This window comes from Camelus ferus, chromosome 7 (assembly GCF_009834535.1).
Source record: "Camelus ferus isolate YT-003-E chromosome 7, BCGSAC_Cfer_1.0, whole genome shotgun sequence".
Classification (NCBI taxonomy): Eukaryota; Metazoa; Chordata; class Mammalia; order Artiodactyla; family Camelidae; genus Camelus; species Camelus ferus.
The window spans coordinates 38,583,550-38,605,862 of record NC_045702.1 but is presented as its reverse complement, the minus strand read 5'-3'; the positions used below and the strand labels follow the sequence as shown (position 1 = coordinate 38,605,862).

Below are 22,313 nucleotides of genomic sequence, written 5' to 3'. Positions count from 1 at the left end.
GAGCACAGGCTGATCTGTCATCGGAAACACTAAAATCCCCTCCCCTGGCGTCTCCTAGGGGACCGTGGCTGCCCTCTGCACAGAGACAAGAGGGGTGGAGGTGCAGATGGAGGCCTGTGTCCCGTCCCTGTGTCTGGCAGCTGTTCCGCTCATGGGGTGGCTGCTTTGGGCAGCAGTAGGTGGTCTGCTTAAGGGGCTGGGAAGTCAGGCTTCCTACAGGCCTGGAGGTTCCCTCCAATTTATTACCTCTGAATACTTGGAACATCTAATGTGCCCAAGGTCCAGGAATTTGTGATGAATGTTCAGTCAAGACATATGCTGTGCTCAAACCAGTGCTAAGTAGGCCGAGGAGGAGGAGATAGAAACTAGTATTTATTGAGCCTGATTATGTGCCAGGCATTGAGCTTGATGCTCTACCATCATCTTGTTTAATCCTCTTAACAGTTTTGCAAGTTCAATGTTCTTACTAGCATGAACAAACCAACTGACTTACCCAAGCCCATGAACCTTGTAAGTGGGGTCGCCAGGATTTGAACCCAGGGTAATGACTCCAACAGCTGTTATCTTTCCAGCTAATGAGAGACAGAGAGAGAGAGTGCTTGAGAGCTTGGGGTTTGAAGGGGGTGGGGATGCCTTATGTCTAGTGATTTACTTGGCAGTTCTGATGACTTTATCCAACCTTTGTCAAGTAATTTTGGAAAAGTACTTCTTCTTTTGTGTGGTGCTGAGAAATTTAGAACGAGGGAGAAATAATACATCAGTAAGGCTGTAAGGGGATTGTTTCCATCATTAGGTAAGTGATGTGCAGAGTGAATATTCCCCTCAGAGCTTTGTAAAAGACATAATAAAGTCCAACTATTAATAGATTTTTAGAAGAGGGATAATACAAAATATTAGGAAGCTGAGACTTGGTCAGGGTACAAATGCAGTTTGTTCTCCTCTCAAGCAAAGTTTGCCATCTTGTCTTAGAAACAGACAGAACTCCATTGCTTTTTTTTTCCATTTTTTATGAGTAGGAAAAAGAAATCAACTTGCTTCCTATAGTTTCCCTGACTTGTGAGAATAAAATCAAAATAGATCTTTGTAATTTTATCCCATCCCAGAAGAAGACAAAAGAAATATAAGCCCAAGGGATTCATCAACCCACTCTCTCTGTGGTCCCCAATACTTGGGTCTTAATTGCGAGTGGGAAAGGCACTTGAATTGGTAAGACTTTTTCAGCATCCACTCATCTGGAGCAAATTGTGATATCCATGGGATGGGAAGAACCAAACATTTAAACCACTGTTGTGGATAATTGGCCTTAAGCCTCCTAATCCTATAATATGCTTAGTGATGTGTGCAATAGGCCTGACTTCCAGCACTGCCAATTGAAATTAGACCCAATTCACAACATACATAATAATACCTTTCATTACTTAATGCCTTTTACAGTTGTGTAAAGCATTTTCAGTTACATTATCTCATATACTCCTCAGAACAACTCTATGAAGGAGATATTTTCATCTTCAATTTATGGACAAAGACACTGAGCCTTAAAAAGATCACACGATTAGTAAGGGGCAAAGTCCCAACTCAAACTCAAACATTTATGTCCTATCCAAGTGCTTGTTCACTACATTTCTATCTGCCTCTTTGTTTTGTAAGTTTGACTTTGTTCTTTCAACTTGATTAAATTTTGTTTAAAATAGCTTTTCCCTGATAAAAATAAACACATATTCCTACTGAAATATAGAAAAATCAGTGAAGGAACTCTACCACCTTGACAAAGACAACCACTTGTCAACATTCTGCTGTATTTTTTTTTTATACATATTGAGTCAGCACTTCATTTTGATGGAGTTCAGATTGCATGTCTATCTTTCTGTTTTCTCTCCCTAGGTGGCCCTAGCACTATTTCTACTGCATAGAGCCTGAAAGTTGCTCTGAAGAGATTTACTGAGTAGTTGGAGGGATAGAAGGATGAATGTGTGCATTCATAGGCATGTGTAGGACATAATAGAATTAGAAAAAATTGTCCCTGCCTTTGAAATGCTTGCCAGCTAAATATGACAAGACTGGACATTTGCTCATGGAGCAAATTTTTGGAACCAACAAAACTATAGGAAAGCATCCAAACCCAGAGTTAATTACGTGGTGTAATTATTTAATTACCATATGTAAGTGCTGAGAATGGGACTGAGCAGCATGAATTGGGACTAGTCCAGGGTAGAGTTCCTGGGGGTGTGATCTTTACTTAAATCTTGAGAGAAATGATGTTTGTGGTTGGCAGGTAGGTGTTAAGTTTCTCTAGTCTTTTCCAAAATGATGGACCACAGAGAAGAAACTGTGTCACTATTACTTGAAAATTGAAAGTTACTTGTATTCTAACAATTTTCTTTTGGGTCCCTTGAGTGAGAGCACAGTACATTTAGTGGGCCAAGGAAACCTATTCTTTTAATCCATTTATTGAAAATACAAATGTAGCCTGTGTTTCTGAAAAGTGCTACTTTCTAATCTCTTGGGGAAATATGAAAGGAAATGAAAATGGCTGCTTTACTATTTAAGCTTTGGGAAAAGAAATGGTGCAAGCTAAATAATTTACAGATTAAATATCTGGGTGTTAGAGAAGAGGTCAGCTTTGTTGTTTTTAGAAGAATGATTTATGGGTCTACTTAGCTTTTAAAGTCCTGCTGTGACATTTTGAGAACATGCTTTTCCATTGATAAGTAATACTGTAGTGTGACAGATGAGGAACAATAGCATAAGTTTGGCCTGCAAAAACTAACAGCTCTGAGATTTAGCATAGAAAATGAGAAATTCCCAGAGAAACTCTAGGTTGATAGTTTGAGAATGACACCCAACATCGCTTGGAGTCCTTGAATACCTTTTCCAGTGGTCTTCATGATTCAGTGGAATGTGCACAGAATTTGAAGTTAGATCTGTGTTCAAATCCCAGCACTACCACTCCCTAGATGTGGGCCTTTGGAGATTTTACTTAACCTTAGTAAGCCTGTTTCCTTACTCTCTATATGGTTTAAATGGCTATGTCACAGGGTTGTTGAGAGGATGAAAACAGTTATGTAGGTAGAGTGGCTTACATAAAACTTGATGTCTACTGGACACTCAATACATTCATACACTCAAACATTCATTCAACAGATGTTTGGCATGTTGCTAGAGGCTGGGGAATACAGGAATAATTAAGACATTTAGTCTCTGCCCTCGTGGAGCTAACATTTTAGTGGGGAAGACAGACCCAAAATATAAGTAAACAAATAAGTATATATAGTCACTATAAATTTAGCCAGATGTTAAAAAGTTCCCAAAGGCTGAGACTGAGAATATTTGGAGTAAGTGTGAAACTACTTCACAGGTAGGAGAGGGAATACCTTTTTGAACAGGTGACTTGAAACAGAGAGGTATAGCAGGAGAAAGAGCCAGCCATGAGAAGAGTGGGGATAAAGCATTCTAAGCATGTGCAATAGTCCTGAGGCAGGGAGTAGCATGGAGTGTTCCAGAAACTGAACAAGACCAATGGTTATGGCCTGGAGAGCAAAGAGGTGAACGACTAGGGAGGAACAAGGCAGAAGTCAACAAGGATGGGTCACGCATAACCTTGGTAGAGAGTTTAGATTTCATTCTAAGTACAACTTCATCATTAGTTTTATTCCTTTCCCATTATAATTTCAACCATTATTTACCACCAAGAACCTGCCAGCTGTCATCCAGTTTTGTAGGAATTCCAAAGAGTATGTGCTCCAAAAATTAGTGAATTAGTACCAGGTCGGCAAGAAAGCATATCCTGTTGTGCGGTTAAGCCTCTGGAACCAGCAGTGAGTGGCTCCTAGACCAGCACTCATTTCACTGCCTCACAATGTGTCAGAGCTGTGGTGGGCTTAGAGGTCCTCCAGTTCTCTCCCCCGTTTCACAGATGGGAGAGGAGGTCTGCATCGGGCATGGTTTTAAGATAACAGGGAGAGAGAAATTTAAGAGCTAATTTATTGGTATTCTTCTGTTTTCTCGAAAGGGTGCTGGGTGCTTTCCTACTTAACTTCCTTAACCTTCACAGATACATGTAAGGTAATCATTTTGGTCAGGTTTCCCATATGAGAAAGATGAGTAAATTGGCAAAGAAAGTGACCCCCTGTGCAACTATTTTGGAAAATAATTTGGTTTTACTCTGTTAAATTGAATTTTCATGTACCCTTGCAACCCCAAATTTCCACTTCTTGGTATATTCCCAAAGGAAATGCATACATGTGAGTGCCAGGAGACACATATAAGAATGTTCAAAAAAGTGTTGTTCTTAGTAGCAAAGAACTGGAAATAATCCAAATGCCCATCCCTAAGGAAATGGATGAATAACTTATGGTATAATCGCACAATGCAATATTACACAGCAGTGACACAGAGTGACTTTCAACTACCCACAATGATATGGATTTCATTCAATATAACAGTAAATGAAAACAAGTCCCAAATGACTTCTTAGAATATTTTACTCTTCTTACAAAGTTCAAAAATAAGCAAAACTAATATATCAAATTAAATTAAACATAATAAATTAATAAAAAATATAATAAATTAAATTAAATATAATAAATTAAGCATACATATATGTGTATGTGTCAAACTTTTTAAAGCAAAGGAATAATAATCATAAAATTCTGGATACTGGTTACCTCTGTGTGAAGAGGCAGGAGATGGGATAATAGAGACACATAGACAATATAGGTAGATATACTTCAAGTCCTTGAGTACAGTAATGGGTTCGTGGGTATTTATGGCACTGTAACTGAATGAATGATTGAGTATTGATTGAACGAAATAAAAGTTCCCCCGTTAGACCAATGATGACTGTTTGAACTAAGATAATGAATAATAGACTCCACAATTGAAGTTCACTAAAAGAAAAAAGTGACTTTTTGGTCTTTCTGTTATGCTGGGATGCCTGAGGATTAAAAACAAATCTTTGACCTCCTATTAGTAGAGCTCTAAGCTACCCTCTTTGTAATTTCATTATGTGTCTATAGCCACCACTACCTATATATCCGCAACAATACCACACTATTTTGGATTTTGTTGTTTATTGTATAGATTTGTGGTCTTCAAACTTTTAAAATCATGCACCTAATCAGTAACACATTTTTGAACATCCACTTCTAATATCTGTGAATTTATTGATAAACTATGTACATCTATCTACTATTATTAATATATCTTTTTTTGTTTTAAACTAAAATAAAATATAAATAGAAGTTTGAATAAATAATTTCTTCTCACACTCCAATAGATTATCCTGTGCATCCCACTTTGGGGAGATCTGTAACTCACTAAACCATGTTATACAAATACTTTACTTTTGTATTTCAAAGTCTCACCATAAATTTTCCTATTTGATGTTCATGATATCCTTAAGAGGCAGGATGAGCAGGTAGCATTATACCATGGCACCAAAGGGAAAAGTGAAGCTGAGAGAATTCTTGGTTCTCTCACAATATTGCCAAGAGAGGGGCAAAGTTTGGAATAGGAGCTGGATGGCCTGGCCCTTCTCATGGGCTCTTCCCACTGTGTTTGGGAGCTTTGAGTCTAATACCAACAGTGTTACGTGATTCTTGAAGTCAGGCCAGCCTGACTTCAAATTCCAGCTCTAGTGCTTAGTTGCTATGTGTGCTTGGATGGGTTACCCAATCTCTCTCAATCTCAGTTTTTTCATCTGTAAAGTGGGGATGATTTTATCTACCCCACGTGGTAGTTGTAAGAAATAAAAATAAGGCCAATAGATTAAAACCTAATAGGACAAGATAGTCAATAAATGTCAGTTTTCTTTTCCTTATTCCTGCTTCCCTGTCCCATTATATTGTCATAGGTGATTTAGCAATTTTTGGAAGGCAGAGGAGGAAGCAGTAATTTTAAACAATATATGAAATACAGTTTCATGTATTTAATTTTAAATGCAGAAAGTCCTAAACAGTATTAACTATGTCTCTAAATCTGTCTCATCCTTAGACAGGATTTTTGGCCCCTAGGTGGGCAGTGCCATCACAATAGAAACAAAACAGGCCAAGGCTGCTTAAAAGCTGTGTGGTCCACACAGAACTTGTGTCTCTTCCACTTTTTTGGTATCAAATATGGTGTCACATTGAAATAGTTCATAAGTGTATGCACTTAAAGATCTCTAGCTCTTTGGATTGTAATATGATATTTTTCTTATCTCTCTCTGATGGAGCAGCAAAAATGTTTTTTGTGGCTAAACAACTATACTGGCAGGAGAAGGACCTACTAACCTGGGCACCAGAGAATCATACAATTCATATGCACCCTTATCCGTGAACAAAATTCCTATAAACATAAGATATAATAACACTTCTTTACAGAGCTGACCTACTGAATGCCTGCATGTGTTTCTAATTTGCGTGGAATTGTTCTCTCAGGAGATTCCATTCTCCCTTAAAAAACACAAATGTACAAACACAAAACTTGATTTAAATGAAACAGACACCTTAAGAATCTTAACAAGTAGAGTTGACCTTTGAACATAGTTCTACAAAACTGTATTGTGCTCCCCAAGTGTTGCCAGGAGGCCTCAGACAGATCAATGCATGACAGCCACCTTCCTGAACTTCCATAAGCACAGGTCCAGAGGGGGACAGATTCCATGAGACCCACGGGCAGGGGTGACTTGGCCAAAATCAAGTGGCATTGTTTTTCCCCACTGTGCCAGGCTGTAATCAAGAGCCCTTCTTTCGCCCTGGAAACTAGCATCATGTGCTTCCCCTCATTTGATAGTAGCAAGGCCTTTTAGCACAGAGACCATGGGAGGTTGGCTTTCTGTGTGAAGAGAACACACGTGTGCAGGAGCATACACATGCCCACGCAGGATGTGCTTAGCCACACGTAGCTGTCCACACATAAGTTTTTCTTGACCAGGAGTCCAGGTTCATTGCCATGTCACAGATAGAGGTTAGGGAATGAGATAATAGAACAAAATATACTAAATCTGTTCTGAGAGCAATTTACCATTTTGCTGATGACACTTTGACATCTTAAAAAGGCTTGGGTAATCTTTTGACCTTCATTTCTGATGGTTTTGGCCAAGGGCATAGTGCCGCTTATGGGGGCGCCATTCGTCCAGAACAGGCAGATCCACAGGGACAGAAACAGATCAGAGGTTGCCAGGGACTGGGGGCAGGAGGAATGTGGAGTGACTGCTTCATGGGTACAGGGTCTCTTTGGGGGTAATAAAAAGGCGCTGGACTTAGGCAGCGGTGACAGTTGTACAACATTGTGAATCTACTAAAAGTGCCTGAATTGTATATTTTAAAACAGCGGATTTTACATTTAAGTGAATTTTACCTCAATTGAAACAAAAATAAAGAGGGACCAGAAACTAAGAGTGTTAAGCACGGAACAAATGTCAGATTCCCCCCAGTGCTAGGTAGGGAATGAAGGGCTGACTGCATCCTGGAGATTGCTGAGAGCCGCTCGCGGGGCTGGGACCAGCCTGGGAGGAGGGTGGTTGGAGTTCAGCATTAGAGACAGGCAGGTCTGGGCTGGTGGCCCTGAAGGCGCCCATTTGTCTTTCCCTGGTCACTGCTCCCTACTCATGCCTGCCCCTGTTTGGCTGGTTTTTCTGACTTTGGATTGTGTTCTGGGGACTGACTAAAGCAGGAAGTGCTCCCTAAAATGCCTGGGTCTGATGTCCCAAAGCACAGCCTCTGCTCTCCTTTGCCTGGGATAGAATCCAGCCCAGAGGGGTCCTAGTGCTGATGCCATGTGTATCGCTGGAGCCTCCACACAACAGCCCTGGGGTCCCCCAGGGAGCCCATGCTGGTGGCGAAGTGCAGGGAAGCTAACTTTCCCAATTTCAGTGGCCAGAACGTTACCCACGCATGTTGACATAATGTGCATTTCTCCTCGACAAGAGAGCCTAGTGTCATTTCTGAGTTCAGTTCATGAGGAAATCAATTTATTTCTCAGGTAAATCAATTTGTGTTTTTTATTTGGGAAATGAGAAAGTTGGGGCTGAGTAACTCATGTAGATTTTTTTTTTTTAATCAGCTCTCTTACAAAACATTAATGTTAGGCCTGAATTTGGACGTGTAATGTAAAAGATCTTTTCTTTTGTGCATACAGCAGGACTGAAATGGTTTTCTCTGGCATAAACTCTTTTGTCTTGAAAAATACCAGTAATGAATGCTATGAATTTCTGTATCGGAAAATCTGAATCACCCTGGGATCCACATGAGTTCCTTGATGAAAATGTGAAATTAATTTTGTACTAAATAAAACTTGAAAATGGTTTCAATTACAGGGGGAAAAAAACGTGAAATGAAGACAGTAATTCCACTGTATCATATTCTTGTTTCATTATTCTGAATTAAAAATAATCATTTCTAGATACTGTTCCATTTCATAAAAACATTGAGATTATGAACGTTAGAGGTTGTGGTGATACTTAATACAAACTGTCACCTTATCAAGAGAGTCCATGACTGCTTTGGAATAGGGGGAAATGGAGGGAAGAAACAAATATTTATGGAGCATCCCCTGTATGCCAAGATCTGGGCCAGGAATAGCCACAGTTCTTTCATTTTTTTTTCAAAGTACCTTTTAAATTTTTATTTTATTTTGGAGGGGGGAAGTAATTAGGTTTATTTACTTATTTTAATTTTTTTTAAATGGAGGTACCGGGGACTGAACCCAGGACCTTGTGCATGCTAAGCATGTGCTCTACACTGAGCTATGCCCACCCCACCACAGTTCTCTCATTTAACTCATTAATACTCTCATTCAATACTCATGACTGTCTGAGATAAATACTGATATCTCTGTTTCAGATGAAAAATAAAAGCTCAAAGAGATTTTATAAGAGATGACAAAATGATACAGCTTATAACTGGAAGATTATGTGTTTCTCTCCTACTCTGAGGTCCACTTTTCTTTGCAATCCCATAATCTATTATGGGAATTCAGACAACGCCCTCTCCCACTCTGTGGAGAAGACCTATGCCATACCTTCCCCCTCTTCATCCTGGGCTTGTACACCACCTTAAATTTGGCCCAAGTTTCTAATCTTAGTCATCGTCCTTGTCCCCACAGTGAGTGGAAGGAAACTTCTTGAGAGAGTCCGCATGACGTATCAGGAACTGTGGTCTGGATAGAAAAGTGAACAGAACACAGTTCTACTCTCTGAGAGCTTCATTCCAATGGCAAACTTTGCAGTATTTGACCTCAGTGTGTTCACCTAAAAATGGCAATAATGGTACCTGACCTTAAGGGTTATTGTGCAGATTAACGTAATGTCAAGTGACTAGAATCAAAATATGTTAATTCTCTTCCCACTACCACCTCCAGGTTTGGGCAAGAAGCAGATGAGAAGCTTCCTTAGAAACGTTAAAAGGCGAGATGGAGTTGGAAGGCAGACAGCAGTTGGGGTTTTCTTCTACGTGGTGCTACCGAAACCCTGGTGAGTTCACATAAGCATATACACACGCCAGTGTATGCACACATCTTTTTAAACTGAAATCTGACTGCGGTATAGTTTCTAACCATCAAAGTAATTTAAAGACCACTCTGTGGTGGGATTTCATGACAGCAGGATGAGGCCTGAGTAGAAATGGTTTCTTTGCCACACTCTGAATGGCACACCACTTGGGGTCTCTATCACTCTGTCAAAAATGGGTCCGAAGCAGAACAAGAAACCGGAAACACTTTCCTCATTCTAATGTTTAACTGCTGTCAGTCAAAGGAAACTATTTTTAAGTAGCTAGTTTTTTCAAGAATGAACTGGAAGCCTTTATTGTTAGAGGCAGAACACAGATTAATCACTGCAGGTGTTGAAGCTCCCTCTCACAGGCCTGACAGGTGAGTCAAAGACGCACAAACCAAAGAAAGAGCGAGCGAGCGAATGCTTGTGTGGGTGAAGATGTGAGAGCTTCATCCTTCTGGGCTCCGAGGCTCCGTAGTGACTCAACACAGAGCTTTACCAGTGGTCTTGAGCCCGAGAGCGCTAGTCTCGCTCAAACCCACCAACTCTAAGTTTTCTAAATAATTCAGAGCGCTTTCATCCATGTTCTCTTGTGTTGCCCTGGAAGGCAAATAGAAAGAAGAACAAAAGCAAAATAACATCTTAAGTTGAATTTCTAGAATGTGTTGGGCACTGTGCCAAGTACTTTCATGTGACTTTATTTTACTTGGTAGGAAATACACAGGTTTAATCTTCCCATTTTGCTGGTCAGGAAACCGAGTTTCTGTTGGATATGGGCTTTTGTCTTTTTAAGTGTGTCTGCTTATGAATGTTTATAGTATGTTGAGGAGAGTTGGACACAAAAGCGATCAGAGATTTTATCCATTTGAGACTGAAGGCAGATGCTTGGAGAAAAGCAAAGCAAAATCTGAGAATACATAAAGGAAACATAATCTGGCGTTGGGGGGGAGGGAATACGTACTGTGCATGCCCAAGCACCACACCCTAAAGAAGGCGTCCCTTAATCTAGTCCCTAATTCTGGATCGCTGCTTGTTGGTCGTGTAATATGGTCATTTTCCCATATAGCAGGTTCACTACTTTGCAGCTTGGAAAATGCTAGGGAGCTGTAGGCATGATTCAAGCCTGTTCAGGTTTGGCAAATCAACAAGCTCTTCAAGCCTGATGAAAACAAATCCAAACAAAACGTGAGGGGCTTGAAAATGAGTGACAGGATTTGGAAACTGAGGAAAGTATTTAGATAGACCCTTTTCATCACAAGTGTCCTTAAGTTTGCTCATCTTAAAGACAATGATGGAACATCTTCCTGCCGCTCTAGACTCACTTGCAAAGTGGTTTTCAAACTGCGTTCTTTGGAATCCTAGGGTTCCTTGGAGGACAACCCCCACTCGTGGGGATCCCCTTGGGGAAAGGGTATGGTTAATCTGGAGGGGCACCAGCTGCCTCCCCATCACCCAGCTCTTCCCTCCCCTCACCCCACCTTCCTTTCAATCAGAGCAGCTCTGCTTTTATCGGTTTTCTGTATTGGCCTTCCCCATTTGGTTTAGTTTATAAAAGTTACATTACAACTAATAACAATTTTAAAATCAAGGCTTTAGGAATGGTAGCTCTTGGAATCTAATACAAAAAGCCCTCCTCTGAGGAGATTTACCTTAAGGTTAATGACTTGGAGAGATTCACCTGAAAAAGTGTGGGCCAGAATTTAGGGAAGCACGTTTCACTTTCCAAAATCATGTCAGCTTTCAGGACTAAAAAAGAACAAAACCATTGTGAATACAAAACATATCAGAAAAAGAACAAAGTGTGGCAACACCACCAGTGAGATCAGACTCCCTTTAGGCCACAGACTTACTGATTGGAGTTTTCTGATGAGGCAGACAGATTCATGGAAGGCTGCCAGGAAATTCTGGACATCAAATTGCTTTTGCTAAGCCAGCCCAGTGGTGTAGTAAAGAGCTAAGGAGTCCCAGGAGAGGGGTGGGAAAGGATTGGTCTGTGTTTCTCTACCCCTGATGTGGGCCTTTTTCGATTAGGAAGTGGAGTGTGAAGGAAGTTATCGGGGGTGAAATCAACTCAGCAAGAAACCTTTTTAGACCAAAGCCCAAGGAAGACTAATAAAACCAGTTAGGCTGCTTCATGCCTACCCTATGTTGTGCATGTAGGTCAGCTCGCTTTACAGCAACGATGGACACCCCCAAAACAAAACACTCAGTTCTACGAAAGGATTTCAAGCCCCCAAAGGATGGCCTGGTCCTTTCAAGGGGCATTTGCTACGTGAAACTTTAGTACAAGCAAATATCTGACACACACTGTTTCTAAATTAATGATCAAAATGAAATGTTACCTATCATATGGATTAGGGGTTATATTTGGCCGAGAGAAACAAAGGACCTCAACGCAGAGCCATAAGCAAATTACTGGCTCTTTTTTCTTAGATAATGGGAAGTCTGGAGGCAGCTCAGGGGTGTCAGGATCCTGTCCTTGGTGAACTCTTGGGCTTTCTTCACTGCGGACCAGTGGTTGCTCCCACCTTTCCTGGCATCTTCTCCAAATTCTGGGCAGGATGAACGGGCAGATAAAGGGTGAAATGGCGGGAGACTGCTGAGCTCTTCTGTCTCCTGCTCCCACACTCACATTCTGAGGAGCTTTTCTGAAAACTTTATCCAACAACTTTAGCTTATATACTTTATTTAGAGCTACATCACATGCCATTCCGTCCACAAAAGAGGTTTGGAAGTACTTTTATCTGGGCATGTTGTTGTCCCCAACAAAACTGGAGCTCGTTTCTAAGAAGGGGAGAAGGTATACCATTCTGACAACTAGCAGTGTCTACTAAACCGACCAGAAGATTCCCTCCTCCCAACTCCTTAGGGCACGTCCGTAGCACCTCAGGGCCTGCTCTACTCCACCTTTTTAAGTACGGCCATCCCTCAGTGTTTGTGTGGGACTGGTTCCAGGACCCTCATGGATATCAAAATCTGCAGATGCTCAAGTCCCCTATATAAAATGGCATTGTATTTGCATATAACTTACGGACATCCTCCCATATATTTTAAATCATCTCTAGATTATTTACAATGCCCAATACAGTGTAAATGCTATGTAAATAGTTGCCAGCATGCAGCAAATTCAAGTTTTGCTTTTTGGAACTTTCTGGAATTTTGTCCTTCTGAATATTTTCTATCCATGGTTGGTTGAAACTGCGGATGTGGAATCCACGGGTAAGATGGTACTCTGTTCTCAGTGTAGTTTTCTTTTTGTCCTGGGTTCTGCTTTTCTTCACGACCTCAGGTCCCTCATTAGATTACACATTGCACTTGGGTAGCAGGCATGTCCCTGGCTAATGATGGTTACAAGTGCAGCTTGAGCTGAGTCACATCGCTGTGTGTGGGGAACAGCTGAGTCCAGTCCTTTGCAGACGAAGCAGCTGGTGGCAGGCTTGGGAGAACTGATCGGTGATTACAGGGCTTCCTTTCAGGTTTGCTGTCATGAGGTCAAAGGTTCACCAATGCCAAGTTTACACAATTTGTTCAAGTGTAGCCATTGTTCCACTGACGCAGCTGAGAAATGACACATCCCTGGCCTAAATTGTGCTAGAAACTGCTCTTATTTAATGCCTTATGAATTCTCTGGCTTAGTTCCTACAGCAGATGTTTCAAGCTTAGTATATCTAACCCCAAACTCTGACTATATTTCTGTCCCCTCCTCAGTAGAAGGTAACTTCAACTCCTACTTTGCTTAAAACAAAAAACATGAGGTCAGTTGACACGAGTTGTGTCCTTTGTACCTCTAGTTCCAGTGCTGGACTCTTCCCCACGGCTCTTGACCCTGTCCTTCTCACCTCTTCCAGGGCCTTGTTTGCCAGCGAGCACTTGCTCCCTAGCATTTTCAGTCCCTTCATCTTAACTAGCACCTTCTTATTTCTGTACAAACGATCATGGCTACTCTGGTCCAGATAAAGCTTCCCTTTGTTCTGCTACTCCTGTAAGCATCTCCTTTTCTCCCCCTCCCTTTTCCAGCAGGTTAGCTGCATCCCCCACTGGAAGTCCCATCTCCTGACTCTTGTTGGATGGTCCTCTCCACACTGCCGTGTGCCCTGTCTCTCTCTGTCTCTGGGCCCAGGACCCACTCTCCTTCACACTTAGTAGTGGAAAGTGCTCAGGAAAAAAGGTGGGGGTGTGGGGCAGAATCTGAAGGTTAACAACTGTATGGTCTAGATTGGGAAATTTCTGGTGATTTTTTAAAGGAATCTGTTTATTCTTCTATATACTTTCTAATTTTTTTTTACATTAAGCATAGTTTTCATCAGAAAAATAGCTCAAATTTGTATAAATATCTATCTACTTAGAAAAGTAAGTACATAAAAGCAAGAGAGAGAGAATAGAAATCAAGAGAAGTGGACTCAAACCTTATTCTTTCATTCACTAAATGTCTCTAAGTGGGTTTCCTCATCAATAAAAATCCATGAAACAGCAACCTTACTGCCTCCTTTCCAACCTTCCCAGGGTTTTTGTGAAAATTAAATAAATTAATGTATGGTAAAAACAATTTTTCTTAAATTATCTTCAGTAAGGACCATTTTTTTCCTTTTTCTTTTTAAAAAATATGTTAACTAATGTCCATAGTTATTTAATTTCCTTAGTTTTTACCTAATGTCCTTTATCTGTTCTAGTATCCCCTCCAGGACACCACAGGACATTTAGTTGTCATGTCTCAGCTCCTTAGCTGTGACAGTTTCTCAGACTTGCCTTGTTTTTGATGACCTTGACAGTTTTGAGGGGTATTGGTCAAATATTTCATAGTGTCCCACTATTGGAATTCCTCTGACAGTTTTCTCATGATAAGACTGGGGCTCTGGGCTATTGGCAGGAGGACCACAGAGGTAAAGTGCCATTCTCGTCACATCACATCAAGGGTACGAACTCTCAGTATGCTTGCTGACTGTTGAAGTTGACCTTGATCACCTGGCTGGAGTGTTTGTTTCTTTCTTATTGCCATTCCATTTTACACACGGTTCTGTTGCATACCTCTTGGATGCAGTCTATGCCACTTCCAGCTCATATGCTAGCACAACCGAATGAGGCCACTGGTCACATGCTTGGATGGTATGGCCACGTCGAGTGTGGCCATGTCAAGTGCCAGAAATTTTCTCATGCATACTCTCCACTCACCTGCTTATCTCATCCCTGACCAGTAAACAAACGTTTGCACACTGGCTGGGTCTGTGACCCCACTTTGAGTAGCATCATGTTAACACATCCAACACAGGAGATTTCAATAAATAATTTGAAATCAAACTGAGTATGATTCAGAAATGAAAGGTAAATGTGAGTTGGAATTTCAAAATCATTGCAGTGAGAATGAGGAGTGATCTTGGTGAGAATCCTTTCAATTCCCTTATCCTGCAGTTGTGGAATGTGAGCCTCCGGAGTTTGGCTCCAGATGGGAATGTGATGGCAAACCAATGCTAAGCCCAGGTCTCTGGTCCCTAACCAGGCCTCTTCCCAGCCTCTGACTCAGACTGGAATCAGAGAAAAATCAGGTTCCCCCTCCACAAAAAAAAAGCAGGGAAGAAAACAAAGGTGGAGGGGGACAGGGCTTAGATCTACAGCAACACTAAATTTCTCCCTGACTTTCTGACCTCCTTTTACCCCATGAAAACTTCAATGAGCAGCTGAGAAAACCAAAACATTTAAAGAGAAGCAGACGTGCTTGCCTGGATATACTTGGTATTCTGATACCAATTACCAGGTTATTTATGCTTTCAAGAGAAATAAGTTCATCTCCCCTTGGCACTGTCCCATCTGTCCTGCCTCAGTACAAATCAGAGAGAAAGAAATTCAGGGCTGAGGATGGAAAACAAATTAGTAGGTGGTAGAGTCCCCCTCCTCACCTGCCCTGTTCACTTCTATTTCCCTTGGGGAGGGGGTGGAGACAGAAAGGAGATGTGGGTGACGGGCTAGAGAAACAAAAAATCAGGGGCGTTAGGAGAGGTTTACTCATTTGACTCCTTCTTCTGTGGAAATGTATTTAGGATTAAATTAGACATGACATTTAGTAGACTCCCACCGGAAAAATATTTTCTTATACCTGACGGGGCTCTGGGAAAATGGAACAGCCTGGCAACCAGGCTCGCCCGGCCAGGGTATGGTGGGAAGATTAGATTCCACGGGGTACAGTGTAACGCGCCACATAGACCCTGCCGGGTAATGCACGATGGGATTCTGGGGCTGCCTACTTCTTAGCCATTCCTCAGCTGCTTTTCTCTAGTTTTGGAGGTTTCAAGTTTAGAAGGGAAGGGTAGTATCCGACATGGTTGTTATCTGACTGGGCACTGCCTGCTTCACAACTTTCCATCACTGCCTATGTGATGAGGTCCCTGAACCTCACCCACCCCACATCCAAGGCCCACCTGCCTCTGTGGCCTCACCTGCCTCTCCCGCCCTCACAGATCATCCTCACTCCTTTTACCACCACCCTTTTGCACAAGCTCTCTCTTCATCCTAGAAAACCTCCCTCCTCATCAGCTGTTGAAATCACATTCATTCTTTTAAAAAAATTTTTTTTATTGAAGTGTAGTCAGTTTACAATGTTGTATTACTTTCTAGGTGTACAGCATGTCTTAATCATACATATACACACATATATTCCTTTTCATATTCTTTTTTACTATAGGTTACTATAAGACTTTGAATATAGTTCTTTGTGCTATATAGTAGGACCTTGTTGTTCTTCTATTTTATATGCAGAAGTTTGTATCTGCAAATCTCAAACTCCAGTTTATTCCTTCCCGGCCCCTCCTCCTTTTGGTAACCATAAGAATGCAGCAATACTAAACCTATCCTAAAGAAATATTGAAAAGTCTTCTCTAAATAGGAAAGAAGCAGGAATCTACAGAAAAGAGAAAACCACAATTGGAAATGCGATAACTACAATAAACAGCAAGGGTTACATGAAGATGTAAAAGAGGATATCAAACCTCATTCATTCTTGAAGCTGCAGCTCAAACATTACCTCCTAAAAGAATCCTAACCCAACTCCTCAGGCTCAATAAATGGCCCTAACCCCACCCCCTGCTGCCTATTGAATGTGTCCACAGTCCAGCACTTAACAACATTGTTTTCAGCATTCATTTATATGCAAAGCAGCTACGAAGTGCTACCAGGCTCACTGTTAAGAGCTTTGCATAATTTTCTTATTGAATCCCACCAGGGTCTATCAAGTAAGTTCCATGATTACCTTCCTTTTGCAGATGGAAGTAGAGCCTCTGAGAGACCAGGTGACTTTCTCAGTGATACAGTTTTTATAAGATGTATTTAAAGCCAGGACTTTCTACTCTTGAATCTTCTCCCTTTCCTTGGCTAAACTGCCACATTCAACTCTGCTGGTTATCCACGGATCTAACGCCATCTCCAGCCCCCACCCTCTTGGGAGCAGAATCCCCATCAGATTGCTCTCTGGGTTCCCCTGGGCCCTGGCTCACTGAGCAGCCTTGACTATTTGTTGGCTAATGTAAACTTACTACTTGCTTGAGCTCGCTCCTGAAATCTTACCAGGGTGAAGCCTTTGACTCAAAAGGTTGTAGATGATGCTACTTTTGTAAGAAATAGCCCAGCATTCAGGAAAATCCACAGGTGAGTCTTAGTGGCTGCCATGTGATTTCCTTGATACTGAGGGCTCTTGTGGTTAAAAACAGGAGGCTTTTGAGTGCCAGTGAAACCTTTCTCTTAATAACCAACCTTAGCTCCATCCATCTCAGATCCACTGCAAGACTTGAGACTTTTCATGTCACTCTCTCACCCCTGTCATGGGCAGCAGTCTGTTTTGAGAGTAAATCATGACCCAGCAGCTGACAGCTTCTGCACAACTGGGGGACTAGGGAAGTCTTTGGAAGCCATTGGGTTGCCTCTTTTTACTCTCTTGCCCTGGGACAAGTCTCAACTCCCAGACTTTAGAAGCAGCTCAAAAAATAGAAAGACACATCTAAAAAAGAAATTCAAACAAATTCACTAAAACACACAAAAGACTTTTATGTGTATGTGTGTGGGTGTGTGTTTATCTCATCAGCTTCTATTGAGTCTCTACATAGGGTTCCTTGGTCTGTTCTTGAGAAGAGGCAGAAGTGCAGATCCTCAAGGCAAAGATTCATGGCATCCTCGGGGCCAGCAGAGCCCTCGCGACCAGGCTTTGAGTGTGCTTTCCTTACCTCGGAAAAGTATTTCATCTATTCCCACGCATCTCTTTTCCCTCATGATGTTACCAAGCTTTCCCCATCCAGAGACCCACTGGGATTTTAAATGCGGTTGCGTGACATTCATAATTTAATTTGGAGGGCTGGCCTCCTGACAATGCTGATTCTCCCTACGTAGGAACATCATGTCTCTCCATTTACTCACGTCTTTTAATCAGATTTTAAGCTTATCTCCATACAGGACTTGTGCATTTCTTTAACTGTATTTCTCAAGGGTCTGTATTGTTGTGGCTGTAGCTGAGATTTGATGTTGGCTTTATGCACACACACGCCAACTGTTTTTAAAAAGAGGAGTGTCTTGGAATGAGACAAGTGGGCTAGATTCCTTTTATAGCGTTTGAGACTGTATCACCGCATGGATATGTGCTTGTGGCTTGCAGGGCCTTGGTACATGGCGGGAGTTCAGGATCATGAGACTGATGGTTAGGGAGAGGGGTCCTTAATCATCAAAGTGAATGTGGCCTGTATCGGTACTTCCCCTAACTCAGGGACCTCAGCAATCATGTGTTGTTGCTCACACACCTGCAGGTTGGCTGTGATTCAGCTCATCTCATTGGGGCTTGGCTGGGGCCTCTGCCTTGGGCTGTGATGGCTGGGGTTGCACTGAGCTTGCTCTGCTATCTCCTCAGTTCTGCACAAGATGGTACAAATGTCAGATGGAACTTAAGGTCTCTTAAATTCTGGACATTAAATTGGTTTGCTGTCAATGCTGGGCACTTGCATTGGCCAAAGCAAGTCTCTCAGCTGAACTCAAAGTCAGAGGGTAGTGTGGTAGCTGAGCTAAAGCTGGAGCTATGTTTCTCAGAATGCCCTTCCCTGCGTGGTTCTGGAGGAGAGTTGGGCACCAGAGAAATCTGCACAAGATTTGGAAGGTGGAAGCAAAACTATGGTCATGTCTATGACTGTCACAGATCATGGCTGAGGACCTGCTGGCTCACCTTGTCAGTGTGGAGCAGCAGCCAGCCCACAACTCCAGTGCCTCCCACAAGATCACCTTCAGCTTCTTTGCACCCTGTGAGCTCTGTGAAGGGAGAATTGCACCAGTTCTGCTGCAGGTCTGCACAACCACTGGAGTCTTGGAGGCAGGGGGACACCCATGTGGGAAGTAGCTCATTCTTGTGACCTCCGATTGGCCATTGCTCTTCTCCTCTTGGCATACAGCTTTCCTTCTCACATGCTGGCCCTGCTGACCTCAGGCCTAACAGCTGATGCAAGCACATCACCCTAACAATGACTGCTTTACACACTCCCAAGATCACGTAGAGTCTAATCCTAAAATAAATCCACTGTTTGCCCCACGGTTCTGCTTCTGATTGAACCCTTCCTGATGCAGGTGAGGAGGTGCACCTTCCCCATGACATGGCCAGAGCAAGAGAGGGTGAAGAATTGGGGCCAGTCATTCATTCTACTGTGTCATGTTCTAACCCTTCAAAGATGGGAGTGTGTGTGTACAAACCCTTTCTGAATATTTTTTGTAAGGGTTAAGGCAAATGGGGTTTCAGTTAACTTCTAGAACAGAGCAACTTTAATAATCAGTATCTCCCATATTGCTTAACTAGAGATTTAACTCTGCTGCACTATCCATTTTAAATTATCTGAGAGACCTCCAGACAGTAAGTCTTCTAGAGAAGTTACTAATACTTCATTATAAAGGGATTTTTTTAAAAAAAGGAGTCTCTCTTTTCAATCAAAGCTGAAGGTCAAATCGCATTGTAACAAATGCTCCTCCAACAAAATCGTGTATTATAATTAAATTTCTAAGGTCTAAATCCTGACCTATTTACTTGGAGGAATATTTAATAGGGTAATATGGTAGAATAATTAAACAACCTCGGTCTCTTTAGAGTTTTTTTTTTTTTTTTTTTTTTTTAACGGGATTTGATCTTTAGCATAAGCAATTTCTTCTTTAATTTCTTTTACCACCATCCTGGATTCCCTGTTTCTTACTGGTCCAACCCGTGGGCTTAAGTAACATTTTAAATGTGAATTTCCTAAGAAGTCTTTTGTGCCTTTATTTTTTCTTAAAACAATTTTGGCTTGCCTGGCCAGGGACACCAGCTTTGGGGCTTTTAGGAAGATAAGACACTTCAGTGTTTTCTTGACAGCTGAACTAAAGAAAACCTCTTACACACACATCATCTGATTTGCTTCATGTCATTTTGACCGCTCCTTCTGACAGTTTCTATCTCATTTTTCTTTCAAAAAAGGGTATCAATTTCAAGGTTTAGAGTACTTAGGATTTAGAATCTTTGATTAAAAAAGTGAAATTTAATCTTGAATCATGGGTAGGGAAATGTGAGCGAGGTTAGCAGGCTTCCCTTTGATAGAAGACTCTTGTGACCAGTATTTATTATGGTAATGCTTCGTTATTATAAACCTCCTATGAATAATATTTAGGGGAACTCCCACACAACAAGGCATACATTATAGCACCCAGGTTAGGAGGGGGGTGACAGCAATGAACTGAGAAGCACAATTATCTCATGGTTATGCATGCCTATGGAGTGTGTTATTACTTTTGTTTTTTACAACTTGTAGAATATTTTCGTTGTAGGTGAAGCATCAGACACATTTTTATTCAAAGGAAGAGAAACAAAACGAAGGTTGTGTCTGCTGTGTGTTCTGAATAGTACCCTGGTGGCTCCAGTCCTCTAGTTGGGGGGCTAATTTATAACTGAGCGTCTCCCAGGCGCCAGAACATTCTGCTTTATTGTCTGTGTCATGGTCTTCTGATATCCATGGCACAAAAGGAGTCATTATTTGGAAATAGTGATTAGTCCGTTTGAAAAGAATGGCTTGCTGGTTTGCCTCCAGTAGGTATTGTTTTTGGTTGATTTAGTAAAAAAAAAAAAAAAAAAATCAGTAAAGCTTGGTGTGTTTGTTGTCCAAGAAAGCATCCAAGAAAGCAAGTAACCATGCAGCTGGCATTTATTTTGTTGCTAGAGGTTTTCAGGCCATATAGACTGGGCTCTAGGGTAAAAATAAAGCAATTCTGGGGAACAAAAGGGAATTAGTGACTGTTAAGTACTTAATGAGTGCCAGGTAGTTAACGCAAGGCATCTCTTTTAATCCTCACAGCAACCTACAAGGTCGATATTATTGTCCATTTTTGCAGAGGTGAGGAAACCCAGGTTCAGAGAATTTGAATGAGTTGCCCACATTGCTAGAATGTAATTGGCACCTATGCAAACTGAGGTCTGCTTGATTCTGTAACTTAAACAGGCTTCCATTAAAATAACATTTCCTGAAGTGCACTTAAAATGGGAATACCGTGGATGAAGTGTGGAAAGAGACACGGGGAGGGATGGGCCATGAGCAAATGCGTTTTGGGAATATGAGGTCAAAGATCCTGATGTACTTTTTAAAAGCACAGGACTTCTCAGAGCTTTATAGTATACCACCACACAGGATTTGCGACCTGCAAATGCCTTTTTTTTTTTTCCAAAAAGGGATCGTAATATTAAGAACCTCACAATGCCATTTGTCCCTCAAATGCTTTTCGAGGGAGCATTTGGTGACATTAATGTTCTCAGGAACACCCATATCTCTGCTGCTGCCAACCTGGTGTTCTCCCACATCTGCCTGAAACTCCTTCACAGATGATTTTTTTTTTAACATTTTTTATTGATTTATAATCATTTTACAATGTTGTGTCAAATTCCAGTGTTCAGCACAATTTTTCAGTTATTCATGATGATTTGATTTGAATCCAGGAAGAGGATTTTTTTTTTTGTCACTTGGTATGGTTGCATGACCATCTTGCTCTGAAGAGAGAGCGAGCAAGCAAGCCTGAATCTGTATCCACACGAGGTGACCGTGTGAACCTGCTCCTTTGCTTGCCTTTTTCCCTTTTGCCTTACTTTTCACCTTGAGTATGAGCCCTCTTCTGGCCACTAGGGCGCAGACAGCAAGCCTCACTCAGCCTTCTGTTCTCGTGTGTGCTTCATTCACATCTACTATCCCAAGCTGGTGTAAGAGGCGGGTACACACATGGATAACGATGCTATAATATGATGTCAAATGATGGTGGAGAGATGCCCAGAGTACAATGGTAGTACCGAGGAAAGAGTGACTGTATTGGAGAAGAGAAGGAGGGATGGGGGAGGAGCAGGATGGGATGCCTGGGTCTTAAAGACAAGTGTATACAAGGAAAAGGGCAGTTCACATGGAGGGAATGGTGCTAGCAAAGGTCTACAGCGTGAGGCAGCATGATCTGTGTAAGAAAACAAGCCATTCCAGCAGTGGCTGAAACATAAACTGGGGGACAGGAAGTGGGTGAGTAAGAGCTGAGGCTGCTGAGAGGGATGGCAATCAGGCCATCCATGGAAGACCTTTCTGCTATTTAAGAAATGAGAGCCATCTGGAATCTATGGGGGGACATTGTGAGGTTTGAAAGAAGAAAGCGATAGGGTCAGATCTGAGTTTTAAGTTCCCTCTGTGGACAAGGCACAAAGCCTGAGATGAGGAGACTGATTATGAAGCAGTGAGCAGTAAGAAGATGTGAGAAGTGAGATGTGTCACCTGTACTAAGGCAGTGCGAACAGTGATGGAGGCAAGAAACAGATTCACACCATATTTAGGAGGGCAAATCA

At 41.8% G+C, this 22,313-nt stretch overlaps 1 protein-coding gene across 6 annotated transcripts in view; it reads left to right on the top strand.

Moving 5' to 3' along the window:
* BBS9 (Bardet-Biedl syndrome 9) overlaps positions 1-22,313 on the top strand; it is a 622,708-nt gene that overhangs the window by 520,963 nt on the left and 79,432 nt on the right. For all 6 annotated transcript variants that reach the window (XR_004321417.1, XR_004321414.1, XR_004321412.1 and 3 more), the window contains one exon: positions 9,340-9,451. The gene's annotated coding sequence lies outside the window, so the exon portion shown is untranslated. The remainder of the gene's footprint in view (positions 1-9,339; positions 9,452-22,313) is intronic.